General features: G+C 43.2%; 1 protein-coding gene across 2 annotated transcripts in view; it reads right to left on the reverse strand.

The window, feature by feature from the left end:
* LOC126248326 (uncharacterized) overlaps positions 1-15195 on the reverse strand; it is a 241071-nt gene that overhangs the window by 113119 nt on the left and 112757 nt on the right. The window lies entirely within an intron of this gene.

A 15195-nucleotide genomic window follows, 5' to 3' on the forward strand; every position in this document is an offset into this window, starting at 1 on the left:
ATTCTTCGTAGTCACATATTTGTTTCTCAACATGGTCACCCTGGTGACAAGTATATTTCTCCCAGCGAGAGACCAATTTGTTGATACCGTTACTGTAGAATGATTGACTTGTTGACGGAGCCACAAACTCACCTCTGTTCGCACAGCTTCATCGCTATTAAAGCGAAGTCCTCGAAAGTGTTCTTAAAATTTCTGAAACAGACGAAAACCGGATGACAGTGAACCCAAGGCGTCGTATTGCTGCAGGTGTCACAGCGCTTGTGTTTGGCCTGGCCTTGTTGCGTTGACGGAGAGGATGATCCATGTACGGGTGAACTCTTCGAATTCGAAACTCGATTAAAGCATTCAGTTTCTCAAGCATAATTAGCTTACAGACCGCCATGTTACACTCCACAATTCGTAGCCCTCTAGCGTGAGAGGGATGTAAATTTATAGACATGAAGAATGAAGATGTAGAATGTTAATAAAGTTTGTTCTTAAGAGTTTCTACACAAAAGATTCGGAGGCATTACTTTGCAGCACGCCCTCGTATCACTGGTACTCAAAGTACCATCAAGGGAAAGTCACTTCATTCGATAATGTTGTCTGGTTGAACATGAAAATAATCACCATTCTTAGCGCAGTTTTCACCTATCGAGCGAGACTGTGTAGAAACTATACACTCATCGCAGAAGAGTGGGACTGAAATATCCGTTTGCCTAATCTTTTTTTCTCCGTCGTTATCCTAAACTCAACTAGCTGTCCGTCTCTAATGACCTTCAATGCCGGCCGGTGTGGCGCTACAGTCTGGAACCTGTAACGCCCATTGTCTGAGGATGTTCCTGTAACCTAAACGGACTCAGAAACCGCGCGACTGCTACGGTCGCAGGTTCGAATCCTGCCTCGGGCATGGATGTGTGTGATGTCCTTAGGTTAGTTAGGTTTAAGTAGTTCTAAGTTCTAGGGGACTGATGACCTCAGATGTTAAGTCCCATAGTACTCAGAGCCATTTGAACCATTTTGACCTTTAATGAACAACGCGCTCCGTATTCTTTTCTCTTTTTCTTTTTCTTTTACTGTTTACAATAGGTGAGAGAGATTGTATATTGCCGAAATAACTGAAGTGCGAACTTCAGTATAGAGGAATAGAGTGCTGTTCCTGATCAATTAATCCTCTTACTGACGCATTGAAATACTTTCAACTGTGTCATAGGATCAACTCACGTATGAGCAATGACGTATTCTTCGCCGAAGTGGAGTTGGATAAAAATATGGAAACATCGCGAGAAATGTGTGCTCGAATGTAAATGTAGTTGCTAGCCAAGCCGGAAGGTTGCGCTGTTGTATGTGACCACGAGCGGCACCTGCACAATGTCCTCGATACGTTCCAAGTGTCAGTCGAGGTCAGAACAGCGTTTTATGTAGTTGTGAGTGCATTATGTCGGCGCTAAGTGAATTTGAACGTGAGAAGATTGTTGGTGCTCGTACGCTGGGCGCTTTCGTAACCAAGGTATCCAAAGTGTTCGGTATTTGAGGAGTCACCTTATCGAAGATTTATACCGCATACACGGAAAGCGGAAAAACATCATGCGCTAAGTCACAACCCGAACTAAAATGTGTGTTGAGTTATCGTGACGCACGGTCATTGAAGAGGATTATGATAACAGTTCAAACGTCACTGCAGAAATGAACGTCGCACTCACGAACCCACTCAACACCAAAGGTTCACGAAGGGAGCTCCAGAATCAAGGAATTTCAGGGAGAGCTGGAACACATACTGTTTTCCACTTCTGGGCGAGTTTATATCCCAAGAGTGGAACATCTTGGAGGTCCGGCGATGATTTTGGCAGCCATGTCGTGATATTCCGTGGGCCCAATGGTTACTCGGCACGGTCGCATTACTGTCCAACGTTATGTGACCGTTTTGGTTGGAAAGGTCCATCCCACCGTACACTATTTGCTCCCCACTGGTGATGCCGTTTCCGTGACGAGATGGCACCTGTTCACACAAAATGGCTGGTTCAAATGGCTCTGAGCACTATGGGACTTAACTTCTGAGGTCATCAGTCCCCTAGAACTTAGAACTAGTTAAACCTAACTATCCTAAGGACATCACACACATCCATGCCCGAGGCAGGATTCGAACCTGCGACCGTAGCGGTCTCGCGGTTACAGACTGAAGCGCCTAGAACCGCTCGGCCACTCCGGCCGGCCTGTTCACACAATCGCGTCGTCCAGGACTGGTTTTGTGAGGACGAAGATAAATTAAAGCATCTCCCCTAGCCGCTAAAGTCACCAGACCTCAATATTATTAAGCTTTTGTGGTCTTCTTTGGAGAGAAGGGTGCGTTAACACTATCCATCTCTATTATCGTTACGTGAAATTGCCACTATCTTTCAGGAAGAATGGTATAAGATTCTATTTAACACCGTACAGGACCCGTATTTAACCATCCCGAGACGACATGAAGGTGTTTTCAATGTCAACGGTTTCCCTACATGTTCTTAGACATGGCAATGTGTTGCGTTTTTTGGTGTTTCCGTATTTTTGCCCATCCCCTAAAAGTCAGTCTCTTTCTGTTGTTGCGCGTGGAGATTATTTGTTATCGAAGTACGGATGCATCCAATGTTGAAGAGAAAACCAGTAAGCGCATTCTTATCTGCACACCACCCAGACAAGCAGAGCCAAACCGTGAATCACAGCCCGGTGGGAAAAGACATGTATCGCCAATGTCATTCACATTAGGAGAGCCGTTGTGCTGGATATGGGCTGTGTGAATAGCTGGCCGCTTACGTCACTGCTAGGTTCTACGTTCGTAAACAGCCATGTGTTTACGCCGGGGCGGCAGCTCGCCTCATTTGCATTACAGGTTTCGCTTACTACGTCGAGTTCTAAGGAGCAACTTCTGAGCCTCACAGAAGCGATTACTTCTTTTTGCTTGGAAGTCTGTGTAAGAGAGAACGACACTCACGTATCCTGGATTTTGCAGTCTGGTGTGGACGTGTGTGAGCAGAAAATCTGTTTTTCGAAGTCAATATCTTTGGGAAATTTGATTTATAGCATAGCTTAATTTTCGAGCTTAGAATAACATTCTCTTTGTGTGATATACACTTGAGATACTATGCACTCCAACACGAATTCTTTGGTTATCAGTTCGAATCAAATTCGTGGCTCAAAGTCGAGAGTATTCCTGATGTGTACTGAAATACTGAGGTTGATTCTTTCTTCTACCCAGTGTGAGTTACGCCAACTGTGTGCTGTGTAATGTGGATGACTGATGAATAATGAAGTAACGTATTGTTGTGTTAGAGGTGTGATGTACTAATATGGGAAGCAAGGACTGGAGATGATTAAAAGACACACGACTTTTTCTTCTTAATAGCACCGTGGAGACCGCAGAGCTTTATGTCATCTTTCAACGACTTTATCATCAAGAATGGCAGACGCACACAATACGTGAAGAACTGCGGAGATGTATTGGTCGTTTTGTTGTTATTTAACTAGCTATAGGCTATTCAACCATAAAATTTTTTAGATATGCTTATCACTTATATTTCTTCAGTACGACTGACTTCTTATTTTTTATTTGCACTCTGTAGGCAAACTTCAACGTAAATGTTTGTCTGTCAGTGGTTCTCGTTTATACATAGGACACGCAAAGTAACAGCAGCACTTTAAAAACGCACAATCATGCCTGAGGTACAACTCAAAACCCATAACCTACATATTAGATGGCACCACCGCAATCGCCAAGGAAGGCGCCGAGCTTGGGATATAACTCAGCATATTGTTGCACCCTCGGTGAGCACCACCTGTGTATCGCCAAAGTCCTCATGTTGCTGGCTAATCATGTGCCCAAGGAGATAAGTTCTTGGACTGATACTGAAATGAGAGTTAACACCAATAAAATTTTGTTTTTGTTATGCTGTGCCTTATCATAAGTTAAGTGTCTACTTAACCTGTACCATAGTTTTATTTATCTGGTTGTTTAAAGTACTGCGGTATTTCATTCGAATCTGTAGCTCGATTATCGTGCAATCATTAAATTCTTTGTTTTGGACGATTTTCACTCAAATTCGATAGAGTTTTTGTTTTCATCAAGTAACAAATGGGCGTCGTATGTCAAACGTGACCGCACTTAAATTGAAAAACGTTCCGTAACTGCAACCAAGGGTGGAAACATCGAGTGCGTACGTGACACTGCGCTGGGCAATACCCTATTTACGACTTGTCCTTCATCTACATGATTACTCTGCAATTCATACTTAGGTGTCAGGTAGAAGAAGGGGTACAGTAACTTTTTCTTATGAAGTGGGTGTCGGATTTTTTTAAAGTTCTAACCGAAAGAAAATGCGGATACGCATTTCTTTGTAATGGTTTGGCTCTTTTAAGAAAGAATGCAACAAATATTGTACTCCGATCTGTTTCTGTGGATGATATGTGGGCCAAATATATTGCGCTAGCAGCGATTAAATCAGTAGGTAAAAGTCGACACGCCTACACGAGTAAATCCGAAGCAGTTATCATATGCTATAAAAGTTGTGGCAAGTATTTCTTGAGATGTAGCAGCAAGACTTTTATTGATTATAAGTGGCAAATATCACGCAAATCTTATGGGGAAACTTGATAAACAAATACACGAAAAGAGTCCTACATTGAAAACTAAAAAAATAATCATCTTTCATTAGGACACTGCAGCTGCCTACGAAGGTGCTTTGACACTGGTAAAATTGACTGATCTGGAAAAAAAAAAAGTTTGAACACCGTTCATAATCACCAGATTTGGCTCCCTCTGATTTTCACGTCTCCTCATACCTAAAGACAAAAAAATGGTTCAAATGGCTCTGAGCACTTGGGACTTAACATCTAAGGCCATCAGTCCCCTAGAACTTAGAACTACTTAAATCTAACTAACTTAAGGACATCACACACATCCATGCCCGAGGCAGGATTCGAACCTGCGACCGTAGCGGTCGCGCGGTTCCTGACTGAAGCGCCTAGAACAGCTCGGCCACTGCGGCCGGCCACCTAAAGACATTTATGACTGGAAATCGTGTTGAGTTCAGTGACTGGTTGTATTGCATTACCCAGAAATACTATCAACTCACTGGAAAGATTTGAGCAAAGTGCCTTAGTATTGAAGGTGGCTATATCGACAGTGTATTTTTAACATAAAATCACCTTCCTTCATTGCTAGACTAAATACATTTTCTCTTGCCCTCACACCGGTGAGTTCTGTCATGATTATTCGAACAGGCTACCTTTGGGTCTAGTACCACTGATCTAGCGTGAGCCAGCGATCTGGGCTACGGAGACGAGGAATTTATAGATTACCACTACATTCCGCAATGATATAAACTACGATCTTTGTTTTACGCTATCATAATATACAGTAACTTATATGCGACGGAAAATGCTAGCTTCTATGGCTTTGTAAGCAATTTGCAGAGCTAATAATACATGTAATTCCGTTGGTTGTTCTACAGCGTTCCAGTTCTAAAATTATCGCCTAAAGAAGTGTTTCAGCTAGTAGTATTCCACCCATAAAATTGCGGTAATTGTATATTGGAAACGCAACAAGTTACGTAGACAAAGAATTACTCCAAGATAATCGTAAAAATACTTCTGTTCGTGATATTCGTGTACCCGATCGTCGACAAGAGAACTTCTTAGTTGAATGTAAAGTCCTCTTTAGTGAGCGTGATCTATTCGATTAATTTCTGATTTTTAGGGCCCGCCAAGAAGTGTAATGTCTCGTAGTTGTTAGGGGCATAAATATGAAGGTATCGGAGTAATGCGCAAGATGAAAGATTTTCAACTCTACAGAAACTATTGTACTCTCAGTGCCACAACGAATTTGCTGAGTGATTGGTAGTTCAACTTACGGATCAAAGTCTGATGTACGTCTCATATATAACGTCCTCAGTGCGTGGGAATTTCGGTTGCAAATGATACAGGAACCTTGAGGTTTCACCTTTCCCATTATGTCCCAGTACCAGGTTAGCCAGTAAGAACATAAGTGAAGTGCTCTTGGTAGCCCATGGATGACAGAAATCGAAGTTTTTGGAAATAGTAGTAGTCAGGTATGAAGGGAATGAACGAAAATGGTATAATGATTAATACAGAACGGTGATACTGAAAATGTGAAGAAAACAAAGGTGTAATGATTAACAAGGACGATACACGAAATACAATGCAGGGTCTAGAAGGTCGACAGGAAAACAATCGAGTCGTTAACATAAAGAGTCGGAGTACTGCGGCAGAAAGAGACATGATTCTATCTGACTGTGGCCGACTAGATTGCGGCAGGATAAGAGAAGACGAGAAAGGTATTATAAACAGCAACAGAATGTGTCAGAATGATGATGAATATATCATTCGCGATAAAAAGAGTACTATGGTTTTTGTGTATTTTTGTTGTTGTAGCTTATGTTAATGTCCGTTCAGTCACGTAGACAATATAACACTGTTCCCGTGGCGTTGTCTCATTGCGTGGTTTAGTGCCTACTCGTCGCTGCGGACGATTCTCTTTCATCCAGTGGTTGCACCTACGCACTGCTCTGTGCAAGCCGTATTAGTCAGTGGATGACAAATCTGTTTCCTCGAGAAAAATCATACAGGCGTGTTCGAACTCAAATCTTGATGTTGTGTCCTTGGACGCCGACAAAACGACCTAGCATTTGCTTTCAAGTTTTCGCTTCGTTTGACAGCTCATCACTTTTTAAACTTGGAGTAACGCTGACCTTCCCAAAATGGGCGTTGCTGTGCATAATGGTGCGCCGTGTGTGTGCACACTTTAATCCCTTTCTGTTCGTAAACTGTTTTACACATTCTCATAGTTTCCGTTCTTTTGGACCATTCTTCTTGGCCGTTTTTATTTCTACAAATGATAGACAGATAATCGTAAAACTAGGGCAGCCACAGCTAGGTAAAGCAGTCATACATTATCGATTGACCAATCCCAAGCTGGTGAAGGCTCTTTAATGGTATGGGGCGTGTGCACATGGAGTGATATGGGACCCCTGAAACGGCTAGATACGACTGACATGTGACATGTATGTAAGCATCCTGTCTGATTACTTCCATCTATTTATGTCCATTGTGCATTTCGACGCACTTGGCCAATTCCAGAAGGATAATGCGACACTCCACACGTCCAGAATTGCTCCAGTGGCTCCAGGCACACTCTTCTGAGTTTAAACAGTCCCGCTGACCACCAAACTTCCGAGACATGAGCATTATTGAGCATATCTGGGATGCTTTGCAACGTGCTGTTCAGAAGAGATCTCCACCCCGTCCTACACTTACGGATTTATGGACAGCCGTGCAGAATTCATGGTTTCAGTTCAATCAGCACTACTTCAGACATTACTCGAGTCCATGCTACGTCGTGTTGTGGCACTTCTGCGTGCTTTCGGGGGCCCTACACGATATTAGGCAGGTATACCACTTGTCCTGGCCTTTCAGTGTATATACACCAGAAGATGCAACTTAAAAGTATCGAAACCGATTGTGTGAGTCTCTAAATACAGCCACAGCGGTATATTAGGTTTTTCATTCAGTTTTATATTTTAATAGTTGTAACATCTGTATGTAAACACCTGTAGTGGTGATATGTGAGAAGTAAAGTAACTATGAACCTTAAAAGGCATCAGATTGGGTGAAATGACAATTCGAAATACTATATGAAGCAACTCTTCCAACAGAAAGTGAGTGGGTGGCGGGGACGGAGGGGAGACGTACATCATGGCGAAACTGAAGCTGCTAAGTCCAGCCAGTGCAGCAGTGCGTACGCCATGATCGCTGTCAAGGTCGTTCCCGCGGAACCTTCGGAGTGGATACCTCGCCACGTAACAAAGAGCCGACGCGCAGCTGGCCGCTGCCGCAGATCTTCCCACTCCTGGTTGCAGCGCTCAGCTAGCTGGTCTTGCGGCTTCACTACGCAACCACTACGTTTACATGCGAAACATCTTCCGGAAGACGAAAGCCAAATTTCAAAAACCGTTTTTCGCTGTCGTCTTTACATGTTAAGGCCTGAAGCGGATTTTCTAGCCCAGTTAAATATCGGGTCTGGGGAAGAGCTAGTCAGCTTTCTGATTTAGTCAGCGCAGTCGCTATTTCTCTTCAAGTAAATAACAGAGGTAGACAGCTTCATGCTCAGTTCAATAAATCTACTTCGTCTTCACTATACAAAAAGTCACTCCGTCTGTATTAACCAAAAATTTTTAAAAACAAGACGTGACCTGACAACTGTAGCACGTTTCAGAAACGTTTGTACGTTTACATGAGAGCGAAAATCGATTGTGGAAGTGGAAAACCAGCAGCTTCCACCGGATTTGCAGAATCGATTTTGGTGTGTTTACATGACAAACAGAAGCGGTACTGGGAAAGCGGTTTACGAAATCCGGTTTGAAGAGGCTCGAGTAAACATAGCGAATGATGGTCAAGAGTGACTAGAACATTACCAGTTAATAAAAATACCAAAATTGTTACACGAAACGGCATTCATCGTAAATGCACAGCAAATGTTTTTCAAAGAAGATGATTTTGCTTAACTTGACTTTTCAGCAACCACTCGATAAGAATGTCTAGTGAGACGCTTCTCCTTAGGAATACTGTCGTACAGTGTGTGTCAAGGCGGACACAAGCATCAGTGACGACTGCAATAGAGTCTTTAAATCGTGTTGCATCACTGCAACAGCTTTTCAACATAAAACAAGAGCTTGAAACTGAATCATCCAATCGTGGATGGCAGGCTGTATATTTTGGTCAATAGGATGTCACTTGGACGATTCTACGTATTCTGTTCAGCCACTTTGAAAGTAGTGGCAACGAGTCGCAGCATGTGAACGTCAGGGAAAAACTAGAAGAGTCAAACTAATCATAATCAAACAATCATTTCGTCGTTCCTCAATCGTGTAACAGTACGAGGTAGTTATTCTCAATTTACCAACGATATACTCTGTCATCGGTAGATATTTCTGCTTAGATTCACACAAATCTTGAACACCTACCTACTACGGTGCCTCTTACATTGCCTCCCTTTGACATTTCCATAAGTGATAGATTCATCAGCCATTTTACTGTAAGTGATAGTCCACATTTTATCTCAATAAGGCTGACAATCGAATCCATGTATGGGGATGGTTCACGCAGTGCATGGATCAAAGGCCCATTTGTGCAGTGTCACGTAACTAGGATGGGTGTTGCCAGTGGGCGAGATATCATGGCGTAGGATTTATGGCCCACTATAGTTCAAACTAGAGGGTAACTGGCATTAATTTGGAGACAACCTGAGCGTTGCTACAGTTGTAACAGAGTATTCTTCACGGAAACATCATATTAGTGTACGATTCAATATCCACTCTTATCGCTGCGTGTTGTCGCACTGTATGCAGTGACATATCAAGTTAATCACATAACTGAATTGTACATTTCTCTACAAAAAAAATGCTCAAATGTGTATGAAATCGTATGGGACTTAACTGCTAAGGTCATCTGTCCCTAAGCTTACACACTATTTAACCTAAGTTATCCTAAGGACAAACACACACAACCATGCCCGAGGGAGGACTCGAACCTCCGCCGGGACTAGCCGCGCAGTCCATGACTGCAGTGCCTTAGACCGCTCGATTTCTCTACATCAAATAGCAAATGACGTATGTTATAGCTACTGGACTTTATATTATGACGTCGCTCTGTCCGTCTACTGAGTATCACGCAATTGCGAAGGTCGCTTTACGATGTAGATAGCTTTTCTTTCGAATATGAGCGTCACTCGAGTTGGATGCGAGTCTCAAATGCTTTACAAGGCTCCACAGTGAGCCTGGTAAGATTTGTGTATTTATTTATCTATTTACCACATGTTTTAAGATCAAGTATCTAATTCAGTACTTCAAATCGCTGCATTTACCATCTTGTACAGTATCTGGAGAAATTTATTTTTACACTCATACTCATAAATTATGGATAATGCTGATACATGGTGAAACAACGCTCTGGTGGGCGGTTTGCGGATTTAAATCACCTCGGGGCATGACCATGCAGTGCATTTGACCTGCAGTCGTCGCACGGTGGCGCTGGCAGCAGTCCACATACGCAGAAGTGTGTTGGTGCATGTCAGAGTACGGTGCAGCGAGTAAGTGTGCAGACGTTTTCAGACGTGCTAACGGTGAATGTGTGTTGAAAATGACTCAGAGAACACATATTGATGACGTATGAGAGGTACAATATTGGGCGATTGGAGGCTGGTCAAACACAGCAAGTCGTAGCACGGGCCCTCCGTGTGCCACAATGTGTGATCTCAAGATTATGGCAACGATTCCAGCAGGCAGGAAACGTGTCCAGGCGCTACAGTACGGGACTTCCACAGCGTACAACACCATAAGAAGACCGATATCTCACCATTAGTGCCCGCAGACAGCCACGCAATACTGCAGGTAGCCTTGCTCAAGACCTTACTGCAGCCACTGGAACAGTTGCCTCCAGACACACAGTCTACAGACACACAGTCTACAGACGAGTGAACAGACATGGTTTATTCGCTCGGAGACGTTCAAGATGCATTCCACTGACCCCTGGTCACAGGAGAGCCCGTAAAGCCTCGTGTCAAGAACACAGTATATGGTCATTGGAACAGTGGTCCCAGGTTATGTTCATGGACGAGTCCAGGTATAGTCTGAAAGTGATTCTCGCCGGGTTTGCATCTGGGGTGAACCAGGAACCAGATACCAAACCCTTAATGTCCTTGAAAGGGACCTGTATGGAGGTCGTGGTTTGATGGTGTGGGGTGGGATTATGATTGGTGCGCGTACACCCCTGCATGTCTTTGGCAGAGGAACTGTAACAGGTCAGGTGTATCGGGACGTCATTTTGCACCAGTATGTCCGCCTTTTCAGGGGTTAAGTGGGTCCCACCTTCCTCCTGATGGATGATAACTCACAGACCCACCGAGCTGCAATCGTGGAGAAATACCTTGAAACAGAAGATATCAGGCGAATGGAGTGGCCTGCCTGTTCTCCAGACCTAAACCCCATCGAGTACGTCTGGAATGCCCTCGGTCGACGTAACGCTGCACGTCTACAAACCCCTACGACACTTCAGGAGCTACGACAGGCACTGGTGCAAGAATGGGAGGCTATACCCCAGCAGCTGCTCGACCACCTTATCCAGAGTATGCCAACCCGTTGTGCGGTCTGTGTACGTGTGCGTGGTGACCATATCCCATATTGATGTTTGGGTACATGCGCAGGAAACAGTGGCGTTTTGTAGCACATGTGTTTCGGGACGGTTTTCTCAACTTACCACCAATACCGTGGACTTACAGATCTGTGTCGTGTGTGTTCCCTATGTGCCTATGCTATTAGCTCCAGTTTTTTGTAGTGCCACGTTGTGTGGCACCACATTCTGCAAATATCCTTAATTTATGAGCACGAGTGTATACAACAGCTGCTTCATAAATATATTTCCCATATTCACGAAATTTCAGCTGAAGACTCAACACCTCATTTTCACCGAGATCCAGAAAATAAAACAAATTATCCCTCACAAGGTAATGAGTCCTACTTGAGAATTTGTTACCAGCGAGTTGAAGCTGATTACGCCTTGGTGAGCATAAACTGCAATAAACTCTGCCGAATGACTCACGTGATACGCATTTTCGCCAATGGTGAGAATAATAAATAAAGTACATTCTGTAAAAAAAAAAAGAAATATATCCATACTCCAGATTTATCAGCTTCATATCCAGCAACTTTACTTCATCTACAAGGAGCATATTGTGATAATTTTTTAAACAAAAAGTTGAGCTACAGCGTTCATTTTCTTGGTTAGCAGACTATACGTGTTACTGCCGGGTGCTATAAATCAATGAAAATTAAATTACCTGCCTTATTCGTCTTGTAAAGAATTGTTAAGAATAGGTGATAAACACATACAATACCGTCAGTGGCATGGGTAAAGGTTGCCAGGTTGATTCGCTTTTTCTAGACTTTTGAAAAGCTTTTGATTCAGTACCACATCGGTGTATCCTTAAGAAAATACGTTCATACGGAATATCTAACCAGGTTTGGGGCTGGATCAAAAATTCTTTGACTGCAGGACGTAGTACGATATCCTGCCAGGAGACTCACAGCGGCAGAAATAAGTGGTGTGGCCGGCCGCGGTGGCCGAGAGGTTCTAGGCGCTGCAGTCCGGAACCATCCGGCTGCTACGGTCGCAAGTTCGAATCCTGCTTCGGGCATGGATGTGTGTGCTGTCCTTAGGTTTAAGTAGTTCTAAGTCTAGGGGACTGATGATCTCAGATGTTAAGTTCCATAGTTCTTGGAGCCATTTTTTTTAAAGTGGTGTGTCCTAACGAAGTGTAATAAGACTATTATTGTTCTTATTATACATTAATGGCTTAGCGAATGATATTAGTTGAAATCTCGGACTTCTCGGAGGTGATGCTGTTATCTATTAGTAGACACTGTCTGGTAAATTTTTTTAGAAAATGCCGATTATATATTCTCAAAATATTAGCCTCATGCAAAGATTGGCAAACGAATCTTAATGCAGAGAAATGTGAAACTGCGCACTTCACGGAAAAGAAAAGCTTGATATCCTTCATGTAGAGGATTGATGACTCACAACTACAATCAGTCATGACAAACGGATATTTTGCAGTAGCAATGTGTAGAGATGTTAAGTGGAACGACAACATAGGCTCAAATGTAGTTAATCGAAATTGATGCATTTGTAGGATACTGGGACTCTGCAGTTTGCCTACAATACAGATTGCTTACAAAACACTTGAACGGTCCATATTTGAATACTTATGTAGTGTATGGGACCGACGTCTCTGACTAACAGCGAAAATGTATCACTTCCAAAGGAGGTCGGTGAGAATAGCCACGTGCTTGTTAGACTGGCGGAGAGTGCAACATAAATATTGAAAAAATCTTACTGGCAGACACTAGAAGATAGGTATTGACAACCTTCACACAAAGCTCGAAGAACAAGCTTGGAGTACGGAAACTACAAACTTTTTTAGGTGGTAACAGTCGGTTCTGCGGAGATTGCGAAGATGCAGTTAGGCTACTGACAGATCGCAGTCAGGCGTACAAAATGGCTCTGAGCACTATGGGACTCACCTTCTGAGGTCACCAGTTCCCTAGACTTAGAACTACTTAAACCTAACTAATCTAAGGACATCACACAGCCATGCCCGAGGCAGCATTCGAACCTGCGGTCGGAGCGGTCGCGCGGTTCCAGACTGTAGCGCCTAGAACCGATCGGCCACCCTGGCCGGCTCAGGCGTACAAGCAGTCATTCTTCACGCGCTTCATCCGTGAACTGAACTTGAAGAAATCTTCGTACATATGATGTAATGAAAAGCACCCTTTGGAACGCTCTTCATAATGTTCATAGTGTGCGGTTGAATTTGAATTTTCACGGTTTAAACGATCTACCAATGGCGGTGATGTTACGAGATGAAGATGTTAAGTAGACTATATGTGAAATGATTTGGTATCGACGACAGTTCATATGTTGCGCTGTGACTCAGTTTTCATAGAAATTCTTTGAGGTTCTGGATTCATATGCGTAAGGAGCAGGTTTCTGATACCTGCCCAGCCATTCTGAATTTGGTCTTTCGTAGTTTGCCTATGTAATTCAACATGAAAGCGGGGATGATTTCTTCAACAAAGTCACTGTCAATGCTCTTTCCCTTTCTTCACCAACTGATCTATTGTGCTCCTCTTTATGGACTAAGACGTCGACCAGATTTTGAATTGACCTTTTTCCTTCAATATTTGTCATTCGGTGGCCCGCAGGTCGTGTACGAAGCTGCTAGTGAATACCAAAACCGATTAGAAAAGCTTTGTAAGATTATGTGAGACATGTTTACGACCTTACACCGCTCTTGATATTTAATCTGTCTTTATCGTCATTGTAATCCCTTTAGATCTATGCCCATCCTAATGTTAATGTTTCTCTGAAGCGGAGAAAGAACTACTAAGTTGCTCTCCTTTCTAGCTGGATAAGATTTAATTCCTGATTTATTTAGCACAACCGAGCGAGATGACGCAGTGGTTAAGGTACTAGACATAGATATATTCAAGTGCAGCAGCGCCCAAGCAACACTCTGGCCATTTGTAATACAGTGTTGTACGGCTTACTTGAACCACTTGTGACGAAATGTGGGATGGTTTTCCAAGCAAGGTATGGCATACTTTTCCTTGTTCTTGTCCAGTCCCAGCGTGTGCTCCGCATCTTATGATTAAGGGCAATTAAACTTTAACTTTTTTGTTTCTAACAATCAGTTGGATATGTTGTAGTTTTTTGCTTTGGAAGATCTGCCGCTTATGTGGACAAATAATAGGTAGAAGTTTGGAGTAATGTACAGACTTAAGGTGATGCGGAAGTTGGCTCAGAGATAGAGGGACTTTACGTTGTTCATAGCTCCAGTATCAAGATGAAGAAAGTTAACTAGAGATCACTGTTCAGTCAGATTCGTCTCCCATGGGACATTTAGAGAGTAAAGTTACGCTGTTGGCATTCAGAAATCATTCGTCTTCGCAAGCGATGTCTCCTACATCTACTTATATACTCCACAAACCACTGTATATATCTTGGTAGAGGGTACTTCATACCTGTATTAGCTATTTTTTATCCTTGGGTTGATTTGGGGGAGGAGACCAAACTGCGAGGTCATCGGTCTCATCGGATTAGGGAAGGATGTGGAAGGATGTCGGCCGTGCTCTTTCAAAGGAACCCAGCATTTGCCTGAAGCCATTTAGGGAAATCACAGAAAACCTAAATCAGGATGGCCGGACGTGGGACTGAACCGTCGTCCTCCCGAATGCGAGTCCAGTGTGCTAAACACTGCTCCACCTCGCTCGGTTTTTTTGTCCTGTTCCATTCGCAAGTGAGTCTCTCTGCCCACCCTAATCTATCTCATTTCATTCTCGTGATCTAACACGTGTGTACATAACGGCGCTCCACCAAGAGGTCGTCCGCATTAATTTTGAGATTGGAAGAAGTGCTTATCTTCACAGTTCGTCCGACATGGGGAGGTTAGGTATGGGGTACCATTTCCAAATACCCGTTGTACCATAAGGTATTTAAATTATAAAGTTCTTTGGGATGTCTTATTGAGCGAGGGAATATAGCATTCGTGATAGTGATTCGTTGTCTTTAAATGCGGGGGTCCCTGTTTATTCATGCACTCTATAACCA

This window comes from Schistocerca nitens, chromosome 3 (genome assembly GCF_023898315.1).
Source record: "Schistocerca nitens isolate TAMUIC-IGC-003100 chromosome 3, iqSchNite1.1, whole genome shotgun sequence".
NCBI lineage: Eukaryota > Metazoa > Arthropoda > Insecta > Orthoptera > Acrididae > Schistocerca > Schistocerca nitens.